The 14,009-nt window shown below is 39.1% G+C and overlaps 1 long non-coding RNA gene across 1 annotated transcript; it reads left to right on the top strand.

Moving 5' to 3' along the window:
* Positions 1-906: 906 nt before the first annotated feature.
* LOC147729084 (uncharacterized) lies at positions 907-2,764 on the top strand. Its single transcript, XR_015309202.1, has 9 exons — positions 907-961; positions 1,059-1,115; positions 1,212-1,268; positions 1,364-1,420; positions 1,513-1,569; positions 1,675-1,749; positions 1,869-1,947; positions 2,088-2,152; positions 2,686-2,764. It is a non-coding gene; the product is annotated as an uncharacterized LOC147729084 (long non-coding RNA).
* The last annotated feature ends 11,245 nt before the right edge of the window (positions 2,765-14,009 follow it).

Genomic DNA, 14,009 nt, shown 5'->3' with positions numbered 1-14,009 from the left:
AGAACCTACCCAATCAAAATTACCGAGACCAATGTTTGCGCACCGTCGCAATAAAAATCTAAAAGATCTAGTAGTGAGATCACGCTTTGAAAACCGCAATGATAAGATCCCATATATACAAAAATCATTTGTAGGCGGCAATGCTATCAGAGGAACCTCCAGATGTGGGTCTTGCCAAGCATGTGAAGGTATTATCCCAGGTGAGACTTTTCAATTTAACCAAATCAAAATACAAGCTAGGGAACTATGGACATGCAACACCAGCAACATTGTCTATTTACTACTATGCCCATGTAACCTAGGTTACGTTGGAGAGACCTCTAGAACCATGAAACTCCGGCTCACAGAACATAGGTCCGCTATTAAAACACGAAAGCTGACAGCTCCTTTGGCCCTGCATTTTTCAGAGTTCCAACATTCTCCGTCTCAGATTCGGTGGCGGATTCTAGAAAAAATCCATACACCCAATAATAATGGAGGAGACAAAATAAGAAAAAAGAGAGAGGTGTATTGGATTTTCTCTCTCAACACATTTACCCATGGCCTAAATAGTGATCTACCATGGGCTAACGCGATACTGTAGTAGCTATGCAGTGATTAAATAGGCTTAAATATATATGCTGTCCTACAATTCACACCTTATTTTAAAATAAAGAATTAAAAAATAGGGAAATAAAAATTAAGAATACACATATATTCAACCTTCTGAAAATAAATACATATAAGCCCCAGAGTTAGTATCCTTTAAAATACAAACATGCAAGTAACATGAATAAACTGATAGATTCATAGCTCCGGTAAAAAGGTAACCTTTCCCCTTAAGATACATGTGATATCAATTGGACAAATGGCCACTGTCGGTATTTAAACCAATGAGTGCGTGTGCTTCAGATTCACATCGCACAACGAGATACCGCCGGGATCCTTTGCAACCGGTCAGCCTTTTTAAGAATAAATCACGGTAAGCTGCTGCGTTTAAACCAACGAGCCGTTTAAAATGAGTAAGACAACTTTTGATTATTTTTGCTAATGCGAGGCGTACGTGCTTTGTTTTTTAGAAATAAAGTCACCGAACACTAGTCGTAGCCGGCTCATGTGGACAAACATCTAATCAGGTAATTTTCACCCCCAATAACGAAACGTTAACCATGCCAAGCACACGTTCGTGTGACTAATGTTTGGTCCCGGTTGTCCGCTTTTTTACTATGCAGATTTAAGAGACGCCGGACTCCTCTTTCAGCCGGCTTTTCCCACACGCAGACATCACGGTAAGCTGTTTGCAGTAAACCAGTTAGTTCCTATAAACGAGTAAAACAAACAAACTATTTTGCTAAATGCGAGGCGAACTTATCCCTTTCCACAGAAAGAAAGCCATCTAGTACCACTCAGAGCCGGCCCATTTGGAAAGACTTTAAACCAGGTAACTCTCAAATCTAAAACCAACAGGTTATCTGAGCTAAGCACACGCAAAGCTAATGCCAGGTCCCGTTTTTCCCGCTTTTTATCATGTAGAATCAAAAGACGCCGGGTACCTCCTGCAGCCGGTTTACCCGCACACAGAATAAAAAGGTAAAATTTATGTCCTTTTAAAAGGTGCCACAGGCCTAGGACATGTAAAAATGCTAGGATAGTAGGTCTATAATCCACTCTTTTGCTTTTTTCCCTAACACCTAGGTTATAGAATATTTATTATTCAGGATCACCAGAACCTACCCTTTTGAAACACGACCACTATTGTTTTTAATTATGGTAAGAATGTGGCACTGTGTTATTCTATCAGTACAAGTTTAAACAGTATAGCAATAGAGATTAAGTACTTAACACAGGAGTCTAACGTGTGCTTATCATCATTTTTCCTTTATACCTAGAATAAAATCTCAAAGTAAGGACGTGTTTTCTCACCTATACTGCTCAAAAATTACCACTACAGCTCTGTTGTGTCCTTTGGTAAGAAATGTTCTGTAAATAGCAATATATCTGCAGTTACTGCATATTAGGATAAAAACGTGTCTAGCAACTTACCATACATTGAAACTACTTTTTAAGAACTGCAGAACATAAAGTTGTGTATTCCTTATTCATTGTAGGTATTACTACTAGCTGACCCTATTCACCAACTCATATTATTAGCGGTCACCTCGTGTTCAATTAGGTAAGCTGCAATTATGTCAAAATAATAAACCTCTGGCCCCTTATATAATTCAAAATATTACTGCAATAAGTAGAGACATATTGTGTTAAATAAAGGCACAAAAAATCCCTGTATATACTTTTCCGTTTTTTCTGTCTCTTTTATCTATGGGGATTCTCTCACTCCCCACTATAAGTTTTCCTCACTGTATATAGTAATCAGGGTTGTATTAGGAACATGCCTCTCAATGAGGTAGTATGATTAAAAATGAGAGTGTATAAATTTAAATGTTTAGTTAGATGTTATAACTCTGTATACTATGTATATATCTGACTGATGACTGATACATAGATAGGTGTAAATATGTACAAATGATGTCTGTTTTTTGGTTCCTAATGACAAACTCATGCATTAACACTTAGCGGTATTATCAAAACTGAAAATTAAGAAACACTAGCCTGATGTATATGGTTTAATTTGGCATAAAAACGGTCTTTGCACTTTACTGTATATAGCTGTAAATATTGAAAATATTTTTTAATATGTTTTTACAGAAATACGATGGTACAGTCCTGAGGAAGACACTCCTGTGTCGAAACGCGTAGACAAGAAACCATCTTTTACTGAATCGTGATATGTATTTGATGATTATCTGAACTCATACATATGTCAGAATGTCAAAACATTTTTATCATGTATACATATGAATGTACTTATTTTTTAGCATTGAGTAATTTTTGATGTACTAATTAAAATGTATCAAATGTGCAAATACCTGTTTTGATTGCTTTTTATTGTATTGTTTGGCAAAATGCCAATATTCATGTGCTAGTGTTTGTCCACACATTTTTGCCTGAGTATTATATTCACAAAAAAGTCTTGCCCTGACTCAGGAAATCTATCCACATCAGGGGGTCCTTGTTTGCTTCACAATATATATAGTCTGAGCCACTGAGTACGTGTGAAAGCGAGTTCAGATATAGTATAGAAAAGAAAAAAATTGTTTAAAGTTCCTATTTTAGTTGTTTTGAAAAGACCACATTTTTCCCAGCACGCAAAGAGACAAATGTTTATGTGTCCTGTGTGGGAGACTCAACATCACGGCTGCTTTCCTTCACAGATGACGATCCATGTAACACCTCAAAGATCAGGTCAATTGAGCAAAGATGATCTTCCTCTGTTCCCACAGGCGATGCTTCATAAGCATTTGTAATATCCAAAGCCTGTGTGCCTGTAGTACAGCCAGTATCCAATCCAACAAGAGCTGAAGCATCTAGTGGTGGCTCTAAGAATGCCGACATCAACAATGGAGTATACTGGGGACACTGCAGTATGTGGGCTGTTAACGGGTCCAGCAATGCATCCACGTCCGGTGGCGCAACCGATGGAATTTTTAGACAGAGATCCAACACGCATTCCTGTCAGAAGAATAGGCAGCGGAGGACAAAACACAGTCAATCCAGACTGATCGAAATGATAAGAACCAAGACTTGCTTAGCTCCCGAAGTCGAGGTGTGCCTAGATGGAGTACCATACAATCCTGGTAACGTCGCTCCAAGAGCGTTTTTTCCATCTCCTTGGTGACTGAGATGTCCATTGCGTAGCAGAAAAATTAAAATCAAGATTCCCACTAGCAGCAGCACAATTGGCAGAAGAGCTCCAAAAATGCTTCTGAATATGGAGTGTATGAAAGCTGGAATCACTACAAAGACTGTCTGAAAGGTACTTAACAGTCCAGAACCTATGGTCTTAAATAGGTGTACTAGTGCCTGTATTTCAGCAGAGGACCTTGCAACCTGGAGATTAAAAGTCTCTCGGGCGAGGTTAAGGGCACATATTTCTGTAAAAGCATGGCTTTCGTTTGGCTCGGAGTATCAAACCATATAATGGAAACATTCAACAAAGGCCATAATGGCGCCTCCCTGACTGCGAGGGTCGGTGGAAACAATACTTGCATACAACAAGTAAACCTTGAACTTACATTGACAAGATATGCGATGCCTGGAAGCATCCAGCAACAACCTTGATCATTCAGCATTAAGTAACTCCCATTAAAGAGCAGCCTGAACACCGGATTAATCACTGCAGCTGGGGAACCTTTCAAATGACAGGATACATTTGCTACTGACCCATTACAGGCCCCATGAAGCATACTGTCCAGTCAAATGAGAGATCCACTCAAAGAATAATCGCAGTCTGTACCACTGAGAAACACGACTGTGTCCCCATTTCTGCATCTAAATCTATATGGTAATTCCCAAGATTCATGGATGAATTCCCTACCCATTACGACGCATCTGCCTACCTGGTAGTGTTCTAGGCAATAATGAAACTTGAAAGTTGTTATTAGCAATGTTATATGGCCACGAATTAAACATTCTGTGGACAGTGACTCTGCCACAGTAAAAGGTAATTGGTCTAATTTTTCAATGCACAGCATTGTATATTTCACAGCTTTTTGTGCCATTGTTGTCTTCTTTTCATACAAATTATATGCAGAGTACAGAGACGTACTGTTGATATATCGCCAGGGCACATGACCGGAGAGCAGGGATTGTAGCATCCAGCTTAATGACATAATAGAATATAATTGTGATTGTCCGTGTTGTAGGATGGATAGCTCCTGTTCCATGATATCTATAGCAGAAGATGCAATGTTGCCCAGTGAATAAATCCTGGATGTTAGTGTGTTTATATCATTATCAACCACTGCTAAGGCCTTTTGTAGGTTAATTCTGTCAATTTTACACAATCTCTCCGCAGCTTCTTGTTGACAGAGATTCCAAATGTCATTATAAGTGTAAAATAAGAAACAATTTTGACGTGGCCTTTGGGAACCTAGTAGAAAATCCCTGAGATCCATGTAATGTGACAGTAGGAACATGTGTCGTTTCACCCGAGACAGTGTTGAGGTTCTTAGCCAATCCAGGCAAAACTTCCCAACACTGTATGATGTCACCACCCCTGGATGTTCTCGTTGTACATACCATGAGTCAGGCTTATGGATACTGAACCCTTCAACGGTACACTTAAATCTTGACTAACACCTATTTGTGTATGTAGGCCAGACTAACCATCCTTTACAATTGGGGTCTGTTGAATTGTATGAAATGCCCTGCATAATGTCATCTAGTGTACCCTCACCATTTTCTGCATAGTTTTGCCAATCCTCGTAGTGTGAACGCGAGGGAATGCGAGGTGTGTTCAAGTCCTTAATTTTGGCTACCGCAAGACAGGAAGTCTGTTGCACAGTGTTGTTCAGAAAAATAATTTGTTGTGGTATGAGGCATGTTCTAAATAGTGCCACAGTTCCCTGAACCTGTCATTCTTTAGCCCACCAGACTGATTTAATGTCTATAGTGTCTTTCTATAAGCCAAAACCCTGTTCAGACAGTTGGGAAATAAAGGACGCAGAGTATAACTGTTTTGTGTTAGTGAGCATATTTTTTTTTGCAGCTGAAGGCACAAGCATATAATAATACATGTAGCATGGATCTGATGTATTAAATCCATAGGAATAAGCAAACTTTTGTGCAAACGTCTGTGAACTACATTTCGGTGGTGTTGGGCAATGTTCCCATTGGTGGTATGCGGAAATATTACGTGGTGCACTCGTTTAATGCAAAAAATGATGACCATAGTGTTGATAACAGTACATTTTGTTGAAATCAGAAGAGTCCTCAAACATTTAATTTGTTGAAAATGCTGTAGACAGTTCTAAATCAGACAAATTATTATTAACAGTTTCAAAATCCCAATCGTCAGAATATGTACTTGATGTGATATGATTTACAGAAATTTTGAATACATGTGGTACTTTAAAAGTTCTGGGGGCCCACATAAATCATATGAAACCGTATCCCACACTATTCCATCAGGAACAGGAACTGCTGTTAAGGTTCACATAGGACAGCTTTGTTCAAGATGAGATGACGTATGAGGTTTCAGCACCAGGTTCACATTTGATACTGCAGAGCGTTCTGGTAGATAGTATCCATTCATGATCAAGGAAAAGACAGTCACTAAACCTATCGAGAAGAGTAGGAACAGTATTCCAGTGATTATCCAGTGCTGTAGCCATGGGGAAACTAAGTATGTTTTTTATTAGAAAAATGTAGAAATCATAAAGTTGTTTTTTTGTGCGGGAAACTAGAGCTGATGGTGAATCAGGTTCACTTAGATCCAGAGAAAATGTGTTGAAATCGAAGGAGTAGCCAGATGCAGTTTGATCTATCTTTGGTAGCTCAGCAGGTTTTGTTAAACTGGCAGTTGTCTCCTGTAGAGGCATATTTATGTAGAGGTTGTGTTAGGCCAAATTGATATTTGTGTTTCACTTGAAATTTCTTGTTGATCTATTTCAATAGGAATGAGTTCCATTTCATTGTTGGAGACTTCATTAATTTGAATTGTAGACTCTTCAAATGTTATAAGTCTTTCTGTCTGAACTTCCTGTATGGTTGTCAGAGGAGAGCGGTGACTACCCAGGAGCCCACGTGGCCTGCTATTTAGGATCGGCCACATAGTGTGGTTTGATCAGATCAATTGAGAAAAATCTCTTCTTTGTCGGCAAGAGGAGGAAGAAGTTCTGGTCTTGTTCCTTCAATAGCCAGGACAGGTACAGGCTTTCTGTATGATGGCCCAAATTCTTTCTTGTCCATAATCTTGTCTCTTACCAGATCCCCGACTTTTGGGATCCAGGCAGGTCTTGCTGTTACTGATTTGACTTACCCAGTGGCGGTACGTTTTACTTGCACGTCGTTATGTAGTGCCCGGAATGCATTAAGATCCTGTAAAACAGCCAAACGTTTATCGATATCAAAGGTTTTTCATCCGCCATTGTGCTTTCATAATCGAGATTAGGTACCCACATTCTTGTCCCACATAGGCCCTCATAAAGGGTGACACCTCCTAGGGAACTATTCAGCATAATATTTAGTACCCTCTGGACACCAAATAGGAGATTGACCCAACTACCACCCCAACCTAATCCCATCGCTGTTAAAGATTGCTTTAATTCCCGTTTTTTCCTCTCCATGATCGCATTTACCTATGGATGGGACGAAGACCAGTACCGCAATGCAACACCCAAACTTCCCATGGCTTCCTTGGAAGCCTGAGAGCTAAACGCGGGACCACGGTCAGAGTGTAATGTGCCAACTGCATATGTCCCTATGAAGACTTCCAAATCTTTTATAACAGCTCGAGCGTCAGCCGAGCGATGAGGCCAAACCCACAGGAATCTAGAACATGAATATACTGCCACCAAGATGTACTTGTAAGCGCTGTCAGATTGTAAAGAGCCACAGTGGTCCAAATAGGCACAAGCAAGAGGTCTGTCAGATATCAGTAATGGTGTTTGTGGTGGGCATTCTACGGTCGAATCCTTCATCCACTGACAGATGTTGCATTTAAGTTGGTTAGACCTGGCTACCAATAGCGTTGTTTTAGCATTGAAACAGTCACAGTAACCCCTGTGTGTGCAGAGCCCAGACCTTCATGTGCAGCTAGAATTAAACCTAACCTGTGATCCATGTTTGGTATTACTCGATCCCCACTCCTGGAATTTGAGTATACAGAATATTATTTGCATCTAACTTGTAGGAGTACTTCAGTGGAAAACTTTTCAGTTAGACTGTTCTGTTTTTGCGTGAAGCAATGACAGCTACCATTATCTGTCCATCTATTCTCATGCTAGAATGAGTGATTGCAGCTAAGGCAGCAGTTCGTACTGCCCCTTTTGCGGCTTCATCAGCCAATGAATTCCCTTTAACGTGAACACCCTCACATTGATGACTCAGCGTATGTACCACGTGAGCTCTAGCCAAGTCTTTTTTCAAATCTGCCACCTGTTCCCAAAGCATTTTGTGCTTTATTATGCAACCTTTTAAGTCTTTAAACCCATTTTGAACCCAATAGTGAAGGTATTCATTGTATGACTGGACACAGTAAAAGGAATCGCATGCAATAAGTGTGGGGAATTCCAGATCAGTTTCTATTAGTGCCAGCAATAGGAGTTTTCATTTTGCCATCTGTGCAGTGCAATCTCCTATATACTGTGCCTTTGTACTGCTAGGATGGAACTTGCCATCCTGCATTCATCCCTTTACAATTGCACATGCTGCGATGTATTGCTGTTTATTTCCTATGGCAGGCAGAGCAGAACTGTCAGTGTAAATAATGTATTCACACTGATCTAGAGGCACTATTTCGTTTGGGAGAAGATATTCTTGTTCATATTGCAGAAATGCTTTTGTTTTTAATGTAGAATCAAATTTGTAGTCTATATCTGTAGCGGTGACAGAATTACCCCATTGTATCCATCTCAGATGTATAGTTTTAGCAACTGGAACGCTTGCCTTTGTAACAGCCTCTAAGGCCAGTACCGGAGTTACGACAATTACTAGTTTCCCCTGAGCCAGTGCTCTTTCTCTCACTACAGCAGTCTGCACTGCTGTCAGAATTTTTTCCGTAGAAGCAAAACGCATTTCAGCGTTTGTGTACAAGAGTTATTTGTATGCTATGGGTACTGTTTTGCCTTCATCGAAGGTTAGGTAACTATACCCTGATTGACCCGCTAAAACACGGATCACCAAGTTTGTAGTGTTTACCCGTGTGTGTAGGTGTTTGGAAGCTATCATGTTAGCTTGCAAGGAACAAAGGATATCTGTGTGTTCCTGTGTCCAATGCCTAAATGAGAAATCAGGTCTTATTAAGTGGTAGAAAGGTCTGAATTTTTCCACCCAATGTAAAATGTATGTTCTGCAAAAATTCAAGAATCAACTTGTAGATCATAGGTTTTTCAGCAATTTAGGAGGTTGGAGCAGCTGACCCTTTTCTAAAAAGTTAGCTGCCAGGCTTTTCCCTTCACTTGAAAGTTCATATCCCAAAAACAGTACATTGAGGTGGGCTAATTTTGATTTTTTAATGTTGAGTTTGTAGCCCTCAGAGGTGAATCCCAATATGATGTTGCTCACCCTGGTTAAGTGATCCTTCAAATCATCATCCATCAGATAAATATCATCTACATAAGACAATACCTCTTCATCCAAATTCTGAAGTAACTCTTTTACCCTAGCAGAGAACAACCCAGGTATAGTCTCATACCCTTGGGGGAGTCGACAAAATTGACCTTCAAAACCAAGCACTGAGAATGCTGTTAAATATCTGCTCTCAGGCGCTATATTTTGGAAGAAAATCCATTTGAGATATCTAGTGTTGTTTTGTATTTTTCTGCACAATGTTATTCATGAATGCAGCACTGTGTGCATTCTGTACTGCAAATGTTTTAGTGCATGTGTTCAGATGTCTGTAGTCTAAAACTAGACTGCATGAATTATCGGGTTTCATTCCGGGAAACAAAGGATTACTCTTTAAAGAGGTGCACTTTTCTATTATACCCTGATATTCAAGTTGATCTAAAATCTCCCTGACCTGTTTTTTTGCTTCTTGTTTTATTGGGCGCTGTCTCTGTGGAGTTGGAATAGTTTTTACTGGAATTGTATGGTGAGGTGACACAGCATCTCACCCAACATGTTTGCAATATAATGCTTGAGCAAGTGCTACCGCCCACTCCTGCACATATGTATGTTTTAAGTATATTAGAGCAAGGATGGAAAAAGCCAGGAGAATTTCTATGTGCCCTTTTTGGCAATTCATAACAATTTCAGGTGGCAATCTTTTTAAGCTAAAAGGATGTCATAGCCGTAAGTCAGGTTCTCCCAAAAGAGACCTTTGATTTTTCCAGATTTGTCCCCCTCCATTTGGAGTGTTATTTCATGTAACTTATGTGGAACACTTATCCTAGTAACAGGTGTTTCCAATGTGTTTGTTCAACTTCGCTGTCACCAGAAATTCCAGGTTCTGTTAAGCTATTGTTAATTCTGCTGCACTGTCTAGCATCATCAGAGCCATTTCCCCGTTCAAAAGTCCTAAATATTCTGGGCATGTCTAACTTTAAGATCTGCTAACTTCTTCTTTTTAAATTGAGGTTTTGATTTTGGTTTATCTTTTTTTTTATATATTATAATCCGAAGTAGGCTGTGTGTCTCTGGACTTTGTCCATTCTTCTTGTCTGTGTTATGACCATCCTTTCCTCTCTGAGTTTTTTGATGAATCCTGAAAAGAACAAGAGGAACGTATATCAGTATCCTGACACCTGTCAGGTTTTTTAATGTTATCACAATTCCTAAGGTTGTAACTCCTTTCGGAGGATCCTATTGAAGAGACCCACCCCTGGATTGTGACCTATTCTCTCCATTCTTTTGTTTTTGATTATCCCATTTCTTCTTGGAAGAATCAGGTGCTTGCTTGGTTTGAATTTTTTTCAGGTCCACCCATGAATTTAGGTTTTGTTGCTGCAGCTCCCAAACTATCTCTTCCTAATTGGGCATAGGTATATTCAATATTTGTTAGCTTATTCATGCTCCTGTTATAAAGGAGTGAAATCCCTTAGGCGTTGGTATATTGTCACTGCTACTGCCTCCCCTTTTATGTTTGCTAGTATAAGAGTTGATACCTGGGCACAATTTCCTAACAATTTCATCCCTAAGTTCGGAGCGGAGTCTGCTCCATACTCATTCTGTATGTGTCTTAATACATCTGGTATTACTGCTATTGAAGGGATACCATGAGTTCTGGTATATATGACAGCAAAAACTGTACCCCTAGCGGTACAATCCTCTATCTGGGGAGCTATCCCCATTGGCAAGCAGATTGTGAGCATTCTGTGTTTTCCTTGAGGGATTGCGTTTGGAAACACTGCCTCTAACTGTGTGATTTTTCTGAGCAATACAGAATGCTATTTGCGCAATTCTAGTGGGTATTTTATCCATAAGTGCGTGTAGTGTTTTGTAGAGTTATTTTAGGTGCAGACCCCTGAAATTGTTCCTTCCTGTGTAGCCCTTGTTGGCTGTAGTGTGAGTGTTCTCATAATGAACTGTGCCAGGTTACTGTAACGTTTTATAATTTCTCTTTGTAGCTGACGTAAGTCTGCTACTGGCATTGTGTCAATGTCTGGATGTAGTCTGTAAGCCGCTAAGGACTGGCCATGCTCCCTCTGTCTCTACCGAGCAGACCGAGTCTTACTTTATCTTTTGTGTGTGGAAGGGTGCTTTTAAACCAGTTTATGTGCTCCTGGTAGGTGAGCGGAACTTCAATCTCCTCATATGGACAGTATTCCTCTGGTGTTTCAGCTTCTTTTTATCAAACTTAAAAAATATCAATTAGATCAGTATGAAGGGGCTGACAGGATAGGTAAAATCTTAGCATATAAAGTGGCTGAAGATCGAGCTCAAATGGCTATAAGAGAAATCAAAGGGGCTAATAATCAAATATTCCAAGAACCCAAATTAATATTACAGCAATTTGCTGACTACTATCAAGAGCTGTATACATCGGAATATGAAGTTAGCGATGATAATATTAAAAGATATTTAACGTTAAATAAAGTCATTAATATTGAAAAAGAACAATCTGATCAATTAACATGTTACATTACACCTGCTGAAATTAGAATGGCTATTAATTCTTTGGCATCTGGTAAGGCTACTGGAGAAGATTCAATTCCTTTAGAATTATATAAAACCTGTACGGAAGAATTGGTACCGCTATTAGTTAAGGTTATTCAAGCCATAGGTAAGGAGGATAAAGCGCCAAAATCCTGGAACTCTACCCAAATATTTTTTTTTTAAAGAAGGGTAAACCAGCCTATGAAAGAGGGTCGTACAGACCTATATCACTTATAAACAACGATGCAAAAATATTCGCAAAGATATTAGCAATTAGGCTGGCACCAGTAATGTCACAATTGGTATCACCCCAGCAACATGGGTTCATCCTCAAGAGAGATACTACGGCGCATATTAATATGGCCATTACGGCTTTTGATGTTGCACGGATCGAGCCAACCCCACTCGGTATGATTTTATTAGATGCAGAAAAAGCATTTGACCGAGTGGGGTGGGGCTTTCTCTGGGCCACATTATCGGCCTTTGGTATAAAAGGTCAATTTTTGAAATGGATCCAATCATTATAGGATGAGCCTATTAGTAAAGTGTGCTATATGGGCAAATGCTCTCTTTCCTTTTCGATTAAACGCGGGACAAGACAAGGGTGCCCCCTGTCACCTTTATTATTTGCCCTTATTATGGAACCCTTTTTGATTGCGTTAAGAGCCAAGATCAGATTCCTTCATTTGTAAATGGCGCAGACTTTCTTAAAATCACTGTCTATGCGGACGATGTTGCGGTGTATTTCACTAATATTTCTGAAGCATTGAAAGGCATTATAATAGAGGTAAGGGAATTCGGCTTGGTTTCGGGATACAGGCTTAACACTGACAAGACCCAAATTATAATGAATTACAAACCACTAAGATTAGTAACAGGTGTATGTGATATAGCTACTCATTTGGGGGTTAACATTTCCTCAAATGTTAACTCAATAATTGCTCTAAACTACGATTCGCTACTAAAAGAAACTGCTGCTTTATTTAAGAAATGGCACAAGCTACCTTTAAGTATTATTGGCCGAATAAATTTGGTTAAAATGAAGATACTACCAAAATATTTATATCTTTTTCGATCCATCCCTTTACGGATTAATAATTCCTACTTTAACAGATTAGATGGTATTATTAGTAGTTTTGTTTGGGGTTATTAAAAAGCCAGTCGGGCTGCCACATTGCTCAAACTTCCATTCAATCAAGGAGGATTGTCTTTACCTGACTTCAAATCTTATTATTGGTCCTCTTCTTTTACTCGGTTTTGAAGCCTGATTATTCCAGAGAAATGTTTGTATTTTCATAAATTTATGTTGGGCGAGGATGTAAATATGTTCCTTTACAGACTAAATGACCCCAATTATTTCAAAAGCACGAAATTTAAGACGCGACGAGATACTGTTAGCATATGGCGCTCTATTCTTGGTAAATGTAAAACTTCTCTCTTTCATTCGAGCACTCCCCTATGGTTTAATCCGGGTCTACCAGGAATTTTTCATGATACAGCTGGTTTAGTGCTGTCAGATTCTGGTATTAAAAAATTGGGAGACTTATATGACTATCAGGGTTTTTTTACATTTGAAAGACTAAAGATATGTTATAATCTCACAGAAGGGGCCCGGTTTAAATACTATCAAATCAGATATTATCTACTGCGGAAATTAGGACTTATTAATATTTTGGACTCTGATTTATGGAATTGTATTTATAAAAAAACTGATAAAGCATGGATTAGTCTTGGATATAAAAAAAATCTGGTCTTAGAAATGATGATTCTATAAAATTATCTGAGAAATGTAGTAGGCAGTTGGGTACTGATGTGACCCCTAATTTGATCACTTCTTCATTAAATAGCCTAAACCACTCTGTTCATTCCTCTAGTCTTAAGCTGCAGTTATTTAAAACCATCTGCCAACTCTACTATACGCCAGACAGGATTTTAAAATGGGCTAATAATAATAGCACCAGTGAGCGTACGAAGTGTCCAAAATGTAATTTAAGATCAGCTGATATCACTCATATGTTTTTTATGTGTCCCCAACTGAGCAACTTCTGGAATGGTATAACTAAAGTTGTGTCTACAAAACTAGCTTGTCCAATAGTATTGACATCTGTCGACGTGCTTGTAGGCACTTCTGGGGCAAATAGCTCTTTTTGTGATTTGTTGAATATTCTAATTTCATGCGCCAGACTAATAATAGCTAGGGTCTGGATCCAACATAACCCACTGACGGTTCAGGAATGGTGGAGCCTTGTTAAGGAAATATATAATATGGAACGGGCTCTAGCAATAACAAGGGGTCTTCAAGCAAAAATGAAAGTAGAAAGGATTTGGGGATTGTTTATGTCTTAATACTCGTTTATTTTTATTTTTGATAT

This window comes from Lissotriton vulgaris, chromosome 2_2, assembly GCF_964263255.1.
Source record: "Lissotriton vulgaris chromosome 2_2, aLisVul1.2, whole genome shotgun sequence".
Classification (NCBI taxonomy): domain Eukaryota; kingdom Metazoa; phylum Chordata; class Amphibia; order Caudata; family Salamandridae; genus Lissotriton; species Lissotriton vulgaris.
The sequence above is the reverse complement of the archived record's forward strand: the minus strand, read 5'-3'. Positions and strand labels throughout refer to the sequence as shown.